Genomic DNA, 15,918 nt, shown 5'->3' with positions numbered 1-15,918 from the left:
TTGTAGAGATGGTATCTCCCTATATTGCCTCTTTGTGTATTTCATAATAATTTTTCTTCTCGTATTTTGTCCAGAACCATGAGGGAATCTTTCCCAGATCTTAGCTGTGAGAACCTGGTAGGGTCCCTGGAGATAAAGCCCATGAAAGTGAGAGCTTCCCCTCAAGACTGCAATCCCCAGGAGCTTCTCCCTCTCTAGCTAGTCCACACTCAGCCTCTAGGAATTCATCAGAATGAGCATTTGAGTGTTCTGACAGCTTACAGCTCCAGCAGCTTTACTCCAGGTACACAGATCTCAGATGTGCCTCTCTGGATATGCCTGTCTCTCCAGGTTTCAGGGTTGAGGTATACCCTACACATTCAGTTCTTTGATGAGTACAAGAAATGTTATTGGTTTTCCATTTGTACAGTGTTTTCTTGTTGTAAGGATGGAAGTGATAACATCCAAGTTCTTTACACATCAGAACTTAAGACAGACAGGTCTTTCTGGGTCTCCCCACTCAGTCGAATAATGTTAGATCATACCTTTTGTTCAATCATGTTTCTACACAGCTGTCCTGTCCATACTTTGTTGAACGTAAGCATAAAAAAGGACAATTTGCCCTATATTTTTGGGTCCTCATTCCATGTACACATTAAATAAATTTGTATTGATTTGTTTAAATAACAAAATGTTGTAATGAATAGATATGTGAGCAGATAAACAAAAATAGAAAAATGTCCCCTCGAATCAGTCTCAAAGTTGAACTTTTCTTTGAAGGCTACAGACCAGGACGGAAGTCTCAATGCCAATTAATTGCAGAAAACTATCTAAGAAGCAAGTCAACAGGGTCAACATGACATAGAGTAATAATAAATGTTTTATACTTTTTGTATAAAATTATATCTTCACATATAGGAGAATATGATTGTGTTAAGGTATGATTTCAACTCCAAATCTACTTAGTCATAAGATTTCATACCCAGAAAGCACATCACCCTCCTCATCAAGCAGTTATCAAGCACCTACTATGTATTAGAATTATTGGGTATTCATAAAGGATATGATTGGTGAGCCTGAGGGACTGGAATACTAGCTAGAGATGAATTAAAAGATTAAATAACAAAATGTACATAAAAATAATGAATTTTCATATATTGCTAAAGGGTGGTGGAAAGGGATTCAACTCTATGTTTGTTGGAGCCTGTGGAAAGCATTCCCTTAACCCTCTGAAGATTTGTTGAAAAATAAACTCACAAAAGACAGATTAATTGGAGAAAAGGCATATAAATTTATTTAATGTGTACATGGAAGCCTTCAAAATGAAGACCCAAAGATATGGGGGAAATTGTCCATTTTTATGCTTGGGTTCAACAAAGTATGGACAGCCATATAGAAATATGATTGAACAAAAAGGATATGATCTAAATTAATAGACTGAGTCGGGAGACCCAGCAAGGCCTGTGTGTCTGGATTCTCCTTCGCCTCTCTGAACAAGCATTCCTTCCTTCTGGGTGTTGGGCAAGACTCCCTCTGGAATGGGGGTTTTATGACCTACAATCAAACAAGGTAGGCCAGATCATTTCTTTATGGCCAGTTTTTACACAGACAGGTGGAGGGAAAGTTAGCGTAATATTTTTAGGTTTTATGGCCGGCTTTGGGAAAAAGACGTTCTGGTTTCCATGACCCACCTTGGGGTTTCTACGGCTAGCCTTGGGGGAGAATGAGACTGAGAGTCAGGAGGGCAGGAGAGGGTCACAGAGACACTTTTGCTTCTGAGGTTGTTTCTCAGGTTTCCATTTTGGGGCACTGTTTTCTGAGTCCCCAAAATGTAATATTTTAAATACTTATATGGATAGTCTATTCACGTGTTGCTTTGTAATTAGATATTAATTAAAATAACAACTCAGAGCAGTACGTGTTAAGTACCAAATGAGTGGTGGAGACAGTAACTGCCGCAGATCAGAGAAGCTTTGTATAGCAGTCAGCTGGGTACTCATCAGCACCTCCCATTTGCAGACTTTCAAACATAGTCCTAAAATATTAAATGGCATGATTTTTAGCTGAGCTTCTCCACCAAATATATACCCAGAAAGCACATCATCTTCCTCATTAAGTAGTTACCAAGAACCTACTGTGTGCTAGAAGTATTGGGTATTCCCAAAGGATGTGATCAGTGAGCCTGAAGTACTATAACACTAGCTAGCTATCTTCCCCATCAAATGTATATGCCATGACAAAATGAGGTTTGAAATCACCAAGCAAGACTTGTAAAAGAAAGCTTAAAACCATTTTGTGACTCTTTGATGATTGCCCACTTCAGCTGAGAAAAACAAGTTGAAGAGACTGAAAAAAACACTTTGATGATTAAAAGAATGTCGAATGTTTTGCCTTCTCACCAAAAGGAAGATGTGCTTCCTTCTTTTTACTTTTTCTTCCTGCTGTTTAACAGGATCCCAGCATCCCTGCAGAAACTTAATATGTCCATCCAAAGAGCAGGGGGATCCATTGGGATGATATCTAACTGCTGGCTGGAAAATCTAAGGCCACAGACTGGCAGGCTAGCATGCTGTCAGCATGAGATCATTAGAAACTGCCCAAGAGGGCTGCCGGGAAGGTGGCAGTGACACCTGTGAGAGAGTGAGATGTGGGATTCCTGGGGCTTAAGGAAAGAGCCATAAGCAACCTAGAAGGGATTTGTTCTCCATATCAAGAGAACTAGGGGAAACTCTTAAAAGCACTCAAAAAAATGCCCTGTAAGACAAAGGCCAGCTTGAAACACTACCAAGCCTGAGGATTGCTTATGTCACCTTGGAGTAGCAGAAGTCCCACCTCAAAGCCTCTTCACCTGCAGTCCCTTCTGCCTGGGTGCCTCTCCACCAGGCGTCTGTTAGCTACCATGCTCATTGTTTTCAGGTCTCTAATCCAAAGACAGTCTGTCAGGGAGAGGAGGCTTTTTTGTCCTAAAAATGCTGACATTGTATGTCTCCTTGTCCTGTATTATTTATACCCTTAGCATGTTTATCTAACATACGAAGTGTTGTACTTTTTTTTTTTTGAGGCAGAGTCTCACTCTGTTGCCCAGGCTGGAATGCAGTGGCACAATCTTGGTTCACTGCATCCTCTGCCTCCTGGGTTCAAGTGTCTCCTGCCTCAGTCTCCAGAGTAGCTGGGATTACAGGCATGTGCCACCACGCCCAGCTAATTATTGTAGTTTTTGTAGAGACAGGGTTTCACCATGTTGGCCAGGCTGGTCTTGAACTCCTGACCTCAGGTGATCCACCCTCCTCGGCCTTCCAAAGTGCCTGGATTACAGGCATGAGCCACTGCACCTGGCCAGTGTTGTACTTTTATATCTTGTTTTGTTTTTCTTTTTCTCCACGGGATTATAAGCTCCCCAAGTGCAAGCATTTGTATTTTGTTTAGTACTGTACCCCAGATTTTCGAATAATGCCTGGACATTGTAAACATTCAACAAACTTCTATTTAGTGAATGAATTAATAAATAAATAAATGGGTAGAGGAGTGAACAAGCTGGCATGGTCTGTGAGAGGCAAAAGTAAATGACTTTTTTATTATACTCCATGAGCCTTCCTTATTCAATGTGCCAATTACACTAGTTTCTGATACCCAACAGTGCTTACAATGATATACTGTATTACTCATGAACATATAGAAAACGGAGGTGGTCAGGAATACTTCTTATAGGAGCTGGAATTTAAGCTGGGTCTTAAACGATTGAAAGAATGTAGAGATGCCATGGCCCTGTTACAAAAGTGAAGAGCCAAGGATGTTCACGAGGTACCCGCTGAGCTATGAATAGGTTTGTTTGCCCAAAACAGAGGATTTTGTAACAGAAATAAGCCTTGGGAGGGATGTAGAGGGCATGTGGTCACTATAAGGGTAGGCCCTGGCACTATCCTAAAACCTGTGGCTGGACCCAGCCTTCACACATACCGGCGAGTAAGCTTCAAGTTAACAGAATAAGTCAGAGATAAGTGGGTCAAGTCTAAGGGCTGGAATTTTAAGGACCAGAGCAATTGAGACCTCCAATCAGAGCCCAGTCAGTCAGTGTGGGTTTATCTGGTGACCAAGAAAGAAATCCTGAGGTCCATGGTGAAATCAGATGGGGTGTTGGAATAGATGCACACTGTAGTCCCTGTGTCACCAAACTTTTATGACTCTAGGGTTGTATTCTCTGGCAGAATCCTCCAGGTCTTGGGAAAGGGTGTTGTCCAGTAGACCTTGAGCCTCCCAGCTGCTGACTGGCCAAGCCATAGCAGGAAGAATGTAAGAGATAGCTTTGCCTCAATGGTGCATTGTGTTTGCATCTGCTCCTGCGGCTTTTGCTTGCACTTGAGCTTCACTGTTGACCAACAAATCCTTTCACTCCCCACCTTAGAAGAGTTTTCTCAGCTTCAACCTTCTCTGTCATCTTTGACCAAGAGCACTGAATTCTGCTCATAGTGGGTTAGGCCCCTCAGTTTGACACTGCATTTATTCTCAACCCTTCCTTAACTAGTGCATAAATGTATTTTTAATCCTCATCTTTAATTGACCATTCATAGTTAGGTTTGTCATTATTTCTGATGGGTCCAAATCTGTATGAGGCTTTCTGACTGTTAAGTGAAACCCACCATCTTATTTTCTAATCCTTTCTGCCAAAATTTAAATTACCAGCCTCCTGTGTTCTCTTTTTTGTAATTCTCTTTTAGAGGCCTTATCTCAATTTGTAGGTGTTCATTATAATATATATTTATTTATCTGCATGTTTTACATCTGGGGCCACTGACTAGTCGGTAAGTAACAAGAGGTCATAAGACTTTCTGCTTTGTTCACCACTGTATCTCCAGTACCTGAACAGTGTGTGCACTCTGCAACTATTTAATAAAAACTTATTGTTGAATTTAGTTGCAATCAGGATGAATGCCCCTTTTGACCTTCCTTATCTAAGTAGGTGGTTTATTCCATGGTACCCTTCCAGCATGGCATATTCAACCCCTTCCCATGGTCTGCAGGCCTATTCCTGGTCCATTATGAAACTTACATTTTCGATCCTCATTTATACAATACTGTTTTGAAAATTTTGACTTCAGCACAAAAAGGTAATTATTTTACAGCACAAATCATAATGAAACGTGTTCCTTATCAGAAAAGGAAGAGATCAGAAAGAGGATTGTTTTCAACCACCATAGTAACTTCCTACCTTCCCAAATACAGCCCAAGAGAAGGGCCCAGAACATTCCTTGAATGGTGTTCTAGGCTCACTGAGCTTGGATGGTGGATGGAAAGCAGTGAGGATGTTCCCAAATCTAAGTCCTCTCAGTAAAAAGGTACAGCCTGCAGACAGCCTTTCCCACTGAAATCTTCTGACCAACATGAATGAGGACTCTCCTGCTCCTCTCTGCCTGAAGCTAGGACTTGTTTGTGTGTGTCTTTGGTGTCTGAAAAATTGATCCTTCACTTTGGGTCACATATCCTAGCACATGGTTCCCATGGAAATTCATGTCTCCTGGAGTCACATGAATTTCTTCAAGGGCCCTGGAGTCATCTGTCATCTTCTCAATCCCCCCTTTCCTTTTTTACTGGGCTCAATGTGCTCAACTTCACCCTGACTGAACAGTCCTGGACTCTTAAAACTAGTAACATTCCTCGGCTGCCTGGGCACTAACATCACATAAGCTCCAACCCAATGCTCCCCAAACCAAGACCAGGCCTCCTAGGCTAAGAGAAACTAACCACTTATCATGCCTTAAGAGTGTTTCTGATTTTGATGGGTAAAGAGAATATTTTCAATATGACAGCTGTGTTCCTCTTTTCTGAGTACACTATTTGAGACTAACATGCATACTTGTGGCTCTTTGATGTAAAATTGTCTACATTTTTAAGTGTCATTCAATCCTTTTCATTTCCTTATTGCATATATACTCCAACCTTTTTAAGTTTCTTAAACAAATTCTAAGGAGAATTCCTTCCTCAGACTAGTGGGTGGCCAAGCTGATTTCTGATTCAGTTGGCCCATGGTGGAGACCAGGCATCAGAACTGTTTTAAAACCATCCAGGTGATTCTAGTTCTCCAGGTGATTCGAATGGGGATGAGATCCATTGATCTGGAGAAGGACATCTCAAACTTTAAGGTGTTTAGGAATCACCTGGAACCTTATTAAACTGAAGATTCAGTAGCTCATGGATGGATCTTGAGATTCCGCATCTTTAATAGTAGATATTATTCTGTCATGTAATGAAAAAATTATTCAAAATAATATAATTATTATTGTCTAAAAATCACATAATTATTATTATCCCAGAATTCCCAATCTTTGGAGAACACTTCAAGTAAGAAGGTTATTTAAATGATGTAAGGCTATTTAAATATGAAGTTGTTTTTTAACTTTGTAAAGTAAAACTAAACGAAAGTGAAAAAATTTAAATTTTCAGTCCTGCTAGCTACATTTCAAGTGCCCTGTGGCTACTGTCTTGAACAGGGCAGGGACAGAAACATTTCCAGCACAGAGAGTTCTACTGGGCAGTGCCATGCTGGATTCTTCATTCCCTGTATTTCAACTTGCAAGAAACTACATTCACCAAACCTGCAGGTAATGCATTTCTGCAGTACCCATGGGGCTTAATGACACATACATTTTGTCTGCATTTTTGCTTTGGACTCTTAAAGATGGAACACACACCAGAAACCTTTGATTTCAGGACTGGTTTTTAGCCAAATAGTTAATGTATAGTATTATTGGTTTTGTTGCTGCTGTTTAGTTAAAGCAAAGTTTATTGAAGATTGAGTTGAGTTCATGCATGCTCTCTGGTTATTTTGAAACTTCTTTTTAGGAAGGACTTGCCAGTTTCTCTTGCCAATCTATTTTACTGGCATTGCCTGAAAAACAACTGTGTCATAGTATTTGTTTACCTTCTCTCCACTCAGGTCTAGCCACCTACTTCCCCCTTCCTTTAATTCATTCAACAACGTCAATGTAGAGTACTCCGAGTCCAGCACTCTGTGGCTGCTATGGGAGTTAAGGAAGAAATAGCAAATGGCACTTCCCCCTCACCGAGTTTATAATTGAATAGAGGACCTGTGATGAGACAAGCAAAACTCAAAATCTCATTAAGTTGCTAGCAGAGGCTAGCGAGTGGTAACACATTAAAACATTAAAACAGATTAGTTTCTCATATTAGCCAGCTATCACTGAGCAAAGGGCAGGCTCCAATAAAATGGTACACGGGAGAGGTAGGATTTAATGGAGGGGTAGGGGAGGCCAAGGTAAAGGCAGGCAGGGGCTAAGATATGGAAGGACTGCAATGGGAGTAGGGTACAGCTCTATGGAGGAAAGGACTTGGGGAAGGCAGGCAGAGTCTGACGGACAGAGAGAGCAAGCAGGGTAGGAGGCATGAAAGAGGAACTGTGCAGCAAAATAGGGGGTCCATGGAAGTGGCTGACAAAATTCTTGTTTCCCATCTTGATTGTGCCTTCATCAGGGCAACTGTGCCCTCTGATGGACAGGATGCAAATATAAGGGAGGGAGTGGAGAGAGGGATGAGTCCATGGAAGGAATTGGCTTTGTCCTGCTGCCTCCTGGGCCCACTATAAAAGCAGATCTGCACAAAAAGGGATGGTGAGAGAGAGCTTAAGTATCCACAGCACAGTGAAAACAGCGCTGGTCTGGGAGGATGGAATGGCCAAGTTCTATTCCCAGCAAAGCCTGGTGAGCTTAGGACACTTTCAGCCTTCTCTGGGCTCATTTCCCAACTGTGCCATGAGAGAGTGAAATGAACTTTCACCATGAAACTTCTGCAGTCTCTGATCCTATGCCCTAGGGCAGTGGTTTGCAAGCTGGGATTGGTAGGGTGGTAGGTGGGGCCTGGCACCCTCCCTGCACCTGCCTCACACAGAGGAGCTCCATTTTACACCACTGATGAAGACATTGTATTTGTTAGAATTGACTGAGCCATTGTCTCTGAGCTTCTCTTTGCTCCTTAACCCTTATATACATCTTAGAAATGTAAATGTGGCTTCAAAGAGGGAGAGGGGTGGGAATGAGGAGAGAGAGAGAGAAACAGAGAGAGAGAGAGAGAGCACAAGCACTATGCCTCATCTGGGGAAGAAGAGACTGGATGTCTCCACTAAACCAAGCCACAGAGTCCTTTCCCGTAACTCATACTTGTCAATGAGACAGGGTCATAAAGATCACCCACCCCACTATGTACAGGAAGCTTATAAAGAAAGTTGACAGATCATTTTACAAATATACCAAAAATTATGTATCCATATTACTTATTATTTTGGAAAACTGTACACATACTTGAATGACATTGCCTTTACTCAACCATTTCAGGTCCTTAAAATTCCTCCTTTGAAACCTGATTAGTTTCCAGGCATACAATTCCTAAATCTTTGTGAAATTGATAGACTACCTTTCATTTTCTGAGCAATCAGAGCTTTGCAGCATACACCTCTGGAGTGAATGCCTTGTTTTGAAAAGAGGTGACGTATGTTGGTTTGAAAGGCAGGTGGGGGTCAATCCATGATGATCCAGTTCATGTGCCCAGGGTCACCACCTTCGGGAAAGGCTGGCCCTCCTGACATGTGCCCTTGGCCAGAAGGTCACCACAGAAAACTCTCCTGTCTGAAAACAGAGCCCTCCAGCTGAGAAAAAGAACCCAACCATGATTTAGAGAGAAGCCTATTTCTCTTTTCAAATTTTCCAACTTGACATGTTGCTGTAGTGCACTTCACATCTGATTACATTAGTCACATTGCATTATCCCATATCAGATGTGACATGCTGCAATGGGATTGTGAGCTGTGTATAAAGATGTAGCAGCAGCCAATAACTTCAACTCACTCCTGATGTGAGAGCCGAGCCACCTACCTTCCCGGTAGCCCTTTACTAATTCAGATAAACCATCTGATTCTCTTGTCAAAGAGGAAGCCCCGTAAGTACTTACCTGAGTAGTCAGCTAGAAAACAGATGATTCTAGATGCCTTCCTTAAATCGGGGCTGCTTTTACTATTCCAGGAAGCAACACTCCCAACAATGATGCCTTCTGTGTGTCCAGCACATTGTAATTTGCAAGGTACTTTCAAATCCATCTTCTAATTCACATTCTACATTCTTAGCCAAACCTTAGCAGAGATTTTGTCACATTTGATTTGGTGATTCAAAATGTTCAACAGTTTCTTCCTGTCCCCAGGATTTGGGAGTGAAGAGAATGTTGGATATGCACCTTGGAAAATGCATGATAGTAAATGTCTGTCCGGGTGACTAGTTGGCATGAAAGTGGGGGTTGGGGGAAGAGATGGCCAACCCAGGAAACACAGAGTATACCGATCCATTCAAAGGATAACTATCTTAAGCTCCATCTCTGTCACGGAGAAAAATCAACTGGCCATGGCCACTGTGTGTGGCACACTCTGTGTGGCCATGTCTTCATGATGGGCTGCTTTACATTTGGTGATTAACTAGACTCAGTTTTGTTTTAATCTAAGTACTGATTAAAAGAAAGCTACTGAAGATACATATTACAACTATGGTACACTAACTTCAACATGAAAATTATAATATTTTCCTGGTTTCCCCCACGGGGAAGAACAAAGAAAATGATACCATCTTTCTAGAAAACACAAGACCAGACACAGTATGGTTTGAACCAATCTAATTAGAAGTTGTACTTGATTCTTCTCACAAAGATTCTTTGAAAATCTTTCATGATTTTCAAAGGAGTTAAAGAAGCTTCCTGAATCTCATCGTGAAGAATCCATGGCTCTGGCTTCTACATCAGGCCAGGGAAAGATTGTTGCTGAAGTTCAGGCATTACAAACTGACACAACCACTTCTAGGGGGAATGAGGTAGACCCTGTCTTCCTTTCTTGGAAGAAAGGAAACCCTTCCCAGGACCACTATCCCTAACCTAAAAGACTTCTCTCAAATGCATTGGCCAGGATTGCGCCACATAATTTTTTAAACCAATTTTTGACCAGGAGAATGGGATTATTATAACTGGACAAGAGAGGCAACCACAATGTTCACGACATTCCATCTGTCATAGAAGCAAGCATGTAGGAACACCACTTGGACAGGAGAAATGGGAACTAGCTGCAGAATTGTGAGGATAAGACCCAGCTGGGAAAATGCTTTTGGTGCCATTCAGCCTGGGTTTATACTCCTACATGAGGTGAGAAGGATCAAGAACGAGGCATCCACCACGTCGCTATCCCACACTGTCACCCAGGACCAGGCTTTCTCGGCTGGGTCTGAAGGAGCACTAGGCTCAACTTCCAGGAACAGTGCACTCACTACCCTCAGGACAGATCATCATCCATTCTTGTTTGCACAATATAGATGTATTCTGCCTTTCACACATTGGAAAGATATATATATTTGAAAATAGCTGCTGTGACCTTCCTACAATGCTTCTTCTCTAGGCTAAATATCCCGTTTCTAAAAACATTCCTATAATTCCAAGGTTGAGCTTCCTCTTGGCTCACTAACTACAACCCAGGGCTATACCTTGAAGTTTACTGGCTTAACTGCCCAAAATTGTTAGTTATCAGCACTTTGGTATGAATTGATTTCATCAAATAAAATTTATCCTGGAGTTTCTGAGGGAGAACTAGGAGGAAATGGAGAAGATGTAACTAGAGAAGGCCAAAAAAAAAAAAAGAGCCTGGAGAGAAAAACGAGGAACTGAGGACACATCTTGCCAATGACACCAATTTACCTAAGATGTGTGATATCTTGGTGCTGTGTCCCAGCTCATGGTAGGGCAAGACAACCTGGGCAAACTGGAGTGAGCTGAGATCTAGAAACCTCTGAGATGATGGACCTTGCCAGAAAATACTGGAAGGAAGGCCTGGCCGGCAGGGAGAATAAATTTATTTATTTGAATGAATTCATTTATTTGTTGAATGCCTAGTATGAACTAGGCATTCTGCTGGACATTGGACATGCACTTTGGAAAGTGTATGATAATAAACGTCTGTCCAGGCTGCTAGTTGGCATGAAGTAGGGGGAGGGAAGAGATGGCCAACGCCAGGGAGCAGAGGGTATCCCAATCCATTCAAAGGATAACATGAAGATTCTAGAAGCCAGTAATATCTAGTCCAGCAGGAGTTAAGAGACAGGGAAGGCTGTAGACCTTTAGATTTTGGGTAAAGAACTGGCAATGAAGACAATTCTAAACGGACTAGGGCATTAGACAGATTACCCACAAGGGGCAGGACAAGGACACAGATACCAGGATGAGGATACAAAGTAGAGACCAGATATTCTGCTCAAGGGACGAGCCCCTTTATGAAAACTGGAGTGCAAGGTCAAGGTCACACCTGGATGAGTAGCAAGACTGACTTAGTGCTGATCAGGATGGGGACTGGAGCCTACAGCAGAGCTGACCTACTTTTGAGGGTCATGTGGGTCTGGAGGTTATAATTTCCATTCACAGGCCACCGCCGCCTTTCAGCTACCCCTCTTCCTTGACATGCCAATCCTCATTTCTTCAATTTGGGAGCTACTGTGGCCCATTAGATCAGCAGAGTGTAGCAATCTACTCCCCCTTGAGGCTACTTCTAAGGAATAACAAGTTGAGCTTGAACAAGACATTTTTGCTTCTCTGTATCACAGGAACTACTAACCAAGAAGAAGAGAGAATTACTGTAACCTCGAATTTAAGATGCACATATAATGCCTAAATTGACTTTGAACCACTGAAATCCAAACAGAGTTCAGATACTTGTAAAATTTAGCTAGACTTATCTCTAAAACTTGTAAAGCCATATTCACACAAGTGTACCATGTTTGATAACAAAATATTTTCTTCTTTTATCACCAGAATGTTCTCCCCTTATAAGCATGTTAACAGTTGCAAACTTCAGGCAATTGGTAATTTTCCAGCAGTACAAGATTCTAGAGTGTTACATAAATGCTAAATACTCATCAATTTTAATTAACAGCCTTGGCTGATTTGATTATTAGATTCTTGGAATTTCCCACTCAAATACCAGCTCTTCATTTTTAAGATGGAAGGGTATGGTTTCTCTCCTCTAACCAGAGCAAATTGCTCCACAGTATACAAATAAATTCTCTACTTCCCAGAACCGACGGCAAATTTGCAAAGCTCCATAAAACTCATGCACAACTTGCTGCTGCAGCTGCATAATTAAAAGAAAATGAATATATTGACTAGTTCTCCTCAGAATAGCATTCATAAGTCTCTGCTGCTTGAGAAAAGCTTGTTGCTAAAAGGATTATGGCCAATATCATTTTTATGATTAAAGAGAAAGAACGGTTCTGGTCTGCCTCGTCCAGTCCTCTCACCGATATCCAACATGCTCCACTGGCTGATGTTTTTTACATCCTGAACTATCATGACAACCATAAGGAAATAGTTATCTAACGTACAGATTTACCACCAGAGCTATTGCTTTATCCTTGTTACATCGGCCCTCTGTCTCCCAAACCCAATCCATAGAAGGCTTATTTTTAGCAGTGACTAAAGGACTCCATGCTCTAATTTATGCACACATATAAAATCAATAATTACTTAGTCGACCTTTTCATTCGTCTAAATTTGGCCTGGCGTAATGGAAGCTGCCCACACAGTTCCCATTGAGAATGATAAATAGGAGACAGGAGTGCATCTCTATCTTCTCTCTCAGGGTCAGATGAAATCAGAGGCAGCTCGATTCTCAGCCAGCCCTTGAACTGAGCCACATGAACTTCTCTTTGAGGCAGATTCCATTCTGATGAACATCACCCCTCTTTCCAAAGAGGAACACTAACTTTGACTATGCCCCACCCTGGAGGCCTGAGTCCTGCACAAAGCCAGTCCTGCCTCTTCGTTCATGAGAGCAGTTCTTGCAATGAGCACCAATGGCAGTAAAGAGTACAGTTCCCTAAATGGGCACAAGGCAAAGAGGGCTTGGACAACAAGTCGGCTTCGCTGTCCAAGGTATGGGAAGACAGGCTTCTAGAAACATTTCTCCATGCCTAACCCCTTCCAACAGCCTCTTTCAATTTTGGAGGCTTTCCTACCATTGTCCAACACCTCTAGAAGGCTGACTTCCTACTGAATGAGCAGTAAATTAACCCCTACTTTGTTTTTTTAAATTTAAGTTAAAAAAATTAAAATTATTTTTAATTGAGATGGAGTCTTGCTCTGTCACCCAGGCTGGAGTGCAGTGGCACAATCATAGCCCACTACATCCTTGAACTCCTGGGCTCAGAAGATCCCCCCACCTCAGCCTCCTGAATGGCTGGGACAATAGGTGCATGCCATCACACCTGGCTAATTTTTTAAAATTTATTGTGGAGATGGGGTCTTGTTATGTTGCCCAGGCTGGTCTTGAACTCCGGGCCTCAGGCGATCCTCCCACCTCGACCCCCACAAAGTGCTGAGATTATAGGTATGAGGCAACACACACATCTGGGCCCACTTTTGTTTTTTTAAAAGACTGTATTTCTGTCTTTGAGAGTGGCCCTTTTATTTTTCCTGAATTTGCTCAAAACAGGAAGGTATTGGATGACTTTAGGCACAGATATAGAGGCTATGTTTTCCTCTGTGACTCAGGATTATTTAAACTTACCAGCAAGTCTATCTTCCTGCTTTAATTTCCCTATATCAGGGCAGAAGGAAGACCTCCATGCTTCATATTAGCCACACTCTGAATCTTGAGTTCTATGCCTTTGTTTTCAGGGAGTGAGATAATACAGCATCTTGGTCAAATGGCATGACCAGTCAACACAAGGGTCCCTCCCACCAGGAACTGTGTCACAATGAGACCTAGAACATGGACTGGAACTTTAATTTGTTCTCTATGCCTACAAATTTATGAGCTATCCTAGACCACTGAAGTCATTAAGTTATATACAGGAGCTGGTAAATTGTTGAGGTGCCTAACAATAAAAATAATTATATTATTACTACTATTTTAACTACTTTTTCTTGAGCATTTATTATGCACCTATGACATGCTAGACATTTTTTAAATGTGTGTGTATATATGTGTATATATATATACACATATATACACACACACACATATATATATAAATTCACCATATATTTATATATATATATAAATTCACTAAATCTTTATCACAAGCCTGGTGTGGGAACTATTATTACAGAGTAGTTCTACTTGCTGATGAAACATCTGAGGACAAGTGACCTTGACCAAGGTCACAAGATAGTAAGTGATAGAACTGGGATTAAAACCTAAGCAGTCAAATTTTAGAATTTTATATACAGTATTTGAATTAAGCCTCATGACAGGCACTGTCTTTCGACCCCTGTATTCCGTCCACTATGCTGGAGTGGCTCTTTAGATTTCTGCCTGGTAATATGGCACTTCTTCAGAAGGTTTTAACAAAGCCTCAGCCAAGAGGACCTATTAAGCATGAGACATTCTGTGACACCACTCCCTGTGTTTATCAACCACGTTTTAGGAAAGTTCAGCATTCCTCAGCACTGCTGCCTGGCATGTAAAGCACACAGACCATATCCAGTGAATACTGACACAGGGGAGTGGTGAGGGAAAGATCACATGGCCTGGAAGCCAGGAGGGGAGGGAAAAGAAGGCAGAGAAGAGGCTTTGGAACACAAAAGACCCAGACTCTCAGGGGTTTGGTGGCCAGCTGCTCACATCTTTGCATAAAACATGGGCACAGGAATGTCGGGGGACACAGTGAGGATGGCTCCTGGGGGCAGCCAGCAAATTGGAGGATGTGCCTTGGTGAGGAGGGCTCTCAGGAAAAAAAGGGGAAAGGAGGCTTTTCTCTTGCATGTGTCTAAGAAATGCATATTGCACAGAGCTGAGGGGAAAATCAGAACAATTCAAGTGCTAAGATGCTGTGTATGTTGCTTTAAATTCTCCTGGCAACATCTAACATAGTCACTAACACAGAGGGGAATCTAGCCACCTGTCAACCCCAAGACACACTACCGACTGTTCGGGGAGATATTCTAGACAGGAAGGAGCCTGCCACAATAATTACAGCACACTGCGATGGCCTTAAACAGTACCATACTCAGTGCATTATCTAAGGCTTTTTGTCAGCCCCTCTGAAAGCCATCAGCGAACCGGGCATGCTTTACTGGCCAAAGAAACTGATGTTTGGCTTTGGGTGATTTGTGGAATCGAAATTCTCATTATTCTGGAAGTATTACAGTCCACAATTGAAAACCTCCAAGGAAGGAATGCCAGGTGCCAGAAATGACAGAGAAATCTAGGGACACTAAGATTGTTTAATTACACACACAGGATTTTTAATGGATTCATTCCACTTGAGGAATGCGAAAGTATTTTAAATTTTTAAACTAAGAATAAAACCTTAAATACTATTATTCAGTGAAAGAAGGAAGATTAAGAACTTGAAAATTATTTACAATATAATTAAAATAGAACCGATAGTAATGAAAAGTCTGCAAATACATAGAATGAATATTCCAGATCAGAGGCTATGACTGAGGAAGATGGGATATCAGTCCTATTCCTCAGGAAAACAGGGCAGAAGAAAGATGTCCTGTTCTGGCCTTCCTCATCCAGAGAAAGGACAAGCTCTTGCAACCAGAATGATTGGGGAGTTTAAGGGTTGATTTATGAGGGTACATTAAAATAATTAAATGTGTATAATCTAGTTAAATGATGACCGACAGGGGACAAAATAAATGTCTACTAAACTTTGAAGGCATAAACACTAAGAATATAAGGAATTGTTTATTCTAATTTAGGAAGATTATTAGAAATAAAGAACTCTAAAGATTGAAAATAGTCTGGAAATTGAGGAATTCTTTGTAATGGAGAAGCCCAGCTAATGCATAATTGATCTCCCAGTGGGATATGGTAAAAGATATATCAGTAGAAATTCTTAAATGAAGCTCTTCAAGATGCTCTAAGGCCAGAGCAATCAGGGCCTGATGTTACCTGGAAAGGTC

General features: G+C 41.5%; 1 long non-coding RNA gene across 2 annotated transcripts in view; it reads right to left on the bottom strand.

The window, feature by feature from the left end:
• Nucleotides 1-5,860: 5,860 nt before the first annotated feature.
• The window catches only part of LOC104003108 (uncharacterized), a 110,311-nt gene continuing 100,253 nt past the window's right edge, over nt 5,861-15,918 (bottom strand). For both annotated transcript variants that reach the window (XR_010152060.1, XR_010152059.1), the window contains exon 9: nt 5,861-6,210. This is a non-coding gene — a long non-coding RNA (uncharacterized LOC104003108). The remainder of the gene's footprint in view (nt 6,211-15,918) is intronic.

The sequence above is a fragment of the Pan troglodytes genome, chromosome 17 (genome assembly GCF_028858775.2).
Source record: "Pan troglodytes isolate AG18354 chromosome 17, NHGRI_mPanTro3-v2.0_pri, whole genome shotgun sequence".
Taxonomy (NCBI): domain Eukaryota; kingdom Metazoa; phylum Chordata; class Mammalia; order Primates; family Hominidae; genus Pan; species Pan troglodytes.
This window is presented reverse-complemented; position numbering and strand designations above follow the sequence as displayed.